This window comes from Selaginella moellendorffii, unplaced genomic scaffold (assembly GCF_000143415.4).
Source record: "Selaginella moellendorffii unplaced genomic scaffold, v1.0 SELMOscaffold_60, whole genome shotgun sequence".
Lineage (NCBI taxonomy): Eukaryota > Viridiplantae > Streptophyta > Lycopodiopsida > Selaginellales > Selaginellaceae > Selaginella > Selaginella moellendorffii.
In genome coordinates this window covers 238,348-242,430 of record NW_003314321.1, presented here as the reverse complement: position 1 = coordinate 242,430, position 4,083 = coordinate 238,348, and positions in this window count along the sequence as shown.

The window sequence follows — 4,083 nt, the reverse complement described above, 5'->3', positions numbered from 1 at the left end:
TATCTTTATTTAGTTTGACTAACAAAACTTTTTCTCTTGTAGAAAAGGAAAATTGTAACACATAAAAAGGTTGTTGGAGCCAAGAAGACATGAGAAGTTCAATTTGGCACTGACGACGACATCACAATCGACATGTCCATTGGCACAACAGAGACACATTTAGTTAGAGATTCACCACCTCCACCACCATCACCTCCACCATCACCACCTCCACCACCATCACCTCCACCATCACCACCTCCACCACCGCCATCGCCACCTCCACCACCTCCATCACCACCTCCACCACCTTCATCGCCACCGCCACCACCACCATTGCCACCACCACTGCCACTATTGCCTCTGCCACTGCCACCACCGCCACCACCACCATTGCCACCACCACTGCCACTATTGCCTCTGCCCCCACCACCACCGCCACCACCACCAACGCAAATCCCTGAAGTTGGGCAATCTAGTGGTGTTCACGATATGGAACCTGAGGAACAGCCTGGAGCTGAAAGAGTTGCAGACCTTCCTGACAACGTGGTGGACAAGCGCTTCCAAGAGACTGTTATGCGGACAAGGGAAAAAGCAGTTCACCAAACACTTGAGGCGCTCAAATGGCCAGGCCCTTGTGACTTGATAAGAGAAATCCCCCTTTGCCGTTTGCAGCAAACGAACCTTGTCCGCATAGCATCCAAGTATGTCAACCCCGATATATACAGCTTGTTCAAACAGAATGGCCTTGCAACAAATATCGGTATGTTTCTAGTCTCTTTTTGCAAGCCAGAAACAATGGAGATCATTACTGTCACACCCGAGATTGTGAATAGCTGGGATCCTATTTGGAGGAGGAAGTCCCTAGAATTTGATGACATGCTTATCAGACATCCTGAGACTCGACAGCTTACGGGGACAATGTTCCAAATTATTGACGGTAACCACTGATATGGAGCTTGGATGAAGTGTATCGACGATCACTTTCGCGATGATCCCGTCTACCATATCAACGTTCTAGTTGGCCATGTCTACGCGAGGGGACCTTTGGATGTCAACAGACTTATCTTGGCCTGCCAAAAGATCAATGCATAAGTTTTATAATTTTACCTCTAACTCCATTTTAACTTGTTTTGTTGTGTTTAAATGTAGGCTTGGGCAGTTCGCTGTTCAAAAACAAAATCTTGTCCATGACATCAAGCAATTTCAATTTTTGGCAGACTTGAGTGAGGATGACATCCGCCAACATTATGGTGATGATCTCGCAACACTTGTTCGGCACTCACGCACTCGAAATGACGGTACAACTTGGTTCAACAACCCAATCAATTTTATGCTCGCTGTGTGGTGTAAGGCATGTCTTTCCCTTTTATTTTATAAAAGCCTCTTTTAATTGTTTTGGTTTTTAGCCTTTGGTGAAAGTCAAGCAGGATGCTTACGAACTTGCATATTCGGAGAAGAGTCGGGAAGAACTCTCATCTGAGTTTGTACAAATTGAGCACAAAATTCAGCATGCAAAGTCCTCAAAGTTGAAGAAACTAGTATGCATTGCAGACAATCGCAGGCCGAAGGAGTGGCTAGAGACTATAGCCGAAATTTCTTCTCATGAATGTAAGTTTTTTATCACACTGCATTTTTCTTAATTATGCATATGTTACTTTTGCAGTGAACAAAACTCCAAATGACATGATTTACAATATCGCAAAATCGAAGCTTCCATACAAGCAATAGATAGAGACTCTAGAGTTCCTCAATGTCTGCTTGATGAACAGAGAGAAAGGACTGCTAGAACTATTTGAGAACATGATGAGAAGGGCTGTTTACATCACGCAAACTATAAGTGAAGGTGAGAAGTTCTTGGCACCACACATTAGTGACGATTCAGATGGCACATTCATGTCTTTCGACACCTATATCAACATGTCATTGGAAGGGATCGAAGAGGGGTGGCTGCCAGAGAAGTCTACAAGCACAACAACTTATGATTGCCAACATGGTCAACCTTATTTCATGCGACGTGCAGTTTATAGGTATAATATGATTTCTAAGACTGTTTTTTAATATATATTGTTTACAGGTATCTTCGATATAGAGGCATGCCATTTGAGGCACCAGTTTGCACTCGACTTGTTGCAAAGGGTGTAAGAGATGGAAGAATGTATCCAACAATGTTTGCGAGAGTTCCGAAGGCACGGAAGATAGAATGCCCTTGGGAGTTGGAGCTCCTAGGGAAGGAGACCTCTACACTAGATCGCGAGGAAATTATCAATGCTAGCAACGATGGCAATGCAAGTGACGATGGAGACGAGGATGAGGAAGCTCCAGATCAAGTTCGTGTTCCACCACCAGACAGTCAGGAACAGGCTCCAATTCAACCATCAAACGATCAAGATCCGGATCAGGTTCTACCAGTAAATAACGATGATCAAGTGGTTCACAGAATATCACGTCGACCTCGAGGTAAGCAAAAGTAAATTTTACAAACTAAAGGTGGTAATACATATTTTTTGCAGCAATGATTGTTGGTAGTAATTTCATTCCAGCTCGATGACATGCTCGTGAAAAGGAGTTGGAGGAACTCTCATCGACAACACGCCATATGACGGTATCATACTATTTATTACTTTTTTCATTCACTTAGCTCTTTTATAGGTCCATCCTGTGTCCCCAATAACACAATGAGGCATTGTGGGTATCTTCATTGGCTCTTATAGTAGATTATTGACATCTTTCACGGAAGACGACATCAACATGGATATACGCCGCCAGTTCAACCATTGGTGCCGAAAGATACAAAGGCCCGTGCTCCCAGTTGCAGACTTCATTCTCTTTGACTTTCCAGATGGTCTTTCAGATATCGATAGGAAAGTTGAGGATTGGAACTTTCTCACACCTGACCACTTGCGCGATGCATTCCTATTGTCCGAAGTACTTATGCTCGAAGCTGGCCATGTCGTCTTCATCCTACCGAACGACCCCAACTGGATGTATGAGCTTATGACGTGGGCAGCAGAAGTTCATTTCAAGTCATTCTCTTCCGGGTGCATTATAGATCCTATTGGCGTTGATACGAGGGGCGTCCAAGGGAAGCCTGAAAAGGTGAGTATGTATTTTATATTTTTATCTAATTTCTAAACATTTTTATTTTCCAGGTTATGATGTGGACCTATCATGCCTTCTACAGAAACACACATGATGGGTTTCGTGATAGCGAACGTGCAACACGTGTTTTGCCTGGGTACGACAGTTCCACTAACATCATACCCAACCTTGTGGATGAGCAGATCCGCAACACGTTTCCAGGGTACCGATTCCGAACTCCATCAGCAATGCAAGTCTTGCTTGAGCTCTATTGCCCACCAGATGGTATTGTGATTGATTGCACAGTAGGTAGCGGTTCTATCGTGGAGGCAGCATGTGACTCTAGTAGGTCGGTGTTTGTTATTGAAGAACATCATTTCTTCAAACGCCAGCTCAGAGGATTTCGTGAGTTGCCTTCAACCTCAAGGAGGTAAATTATGTTTATTAAAATTTCAATATATATTTCATTCTATTTTATAGATCACAGTCACCTGGAGTTTCTAGAATTGGAGGCTTTGGAAGTCTTCCTGACTATGCAGAAGCCATGGCTCAACATATGCAAGGTGAATCTTCCCCACAATACCACTATAGGAGGAAGTATAAAAGAAATCATTATGTTAATGATGAGGCAGAAGAAAGTTAATTGCATCTTTACATAAAATGGAAAGCTTGTTATATGTTAGATGTCAGTGAAAGTGTCAGACGTCAGTAAAATTGTCAGATGTCAGTGTCAGTGTCAGATACCATAATTATAGATTATCATTCTCACCTGTCACCATCACTTTGTAGCGTTTGTGTGTTGCCATCTCCTCCTTCAACATTTTGTAAACAATTGTATGTGATATGATAGCACCTTCTAGAACAAGGTATGTTACCTACAACTAATATCATTTTATTATATTTTTTCTTTTAATAGTGACAATACTATAGTATAGTAAAGTAATTCTAGATCTTACATTCCACTATAGGGTGGCCTAAAAACCCCATATTTTGCACTAGCCAATGCAGTGTTTCCCAAGGGGA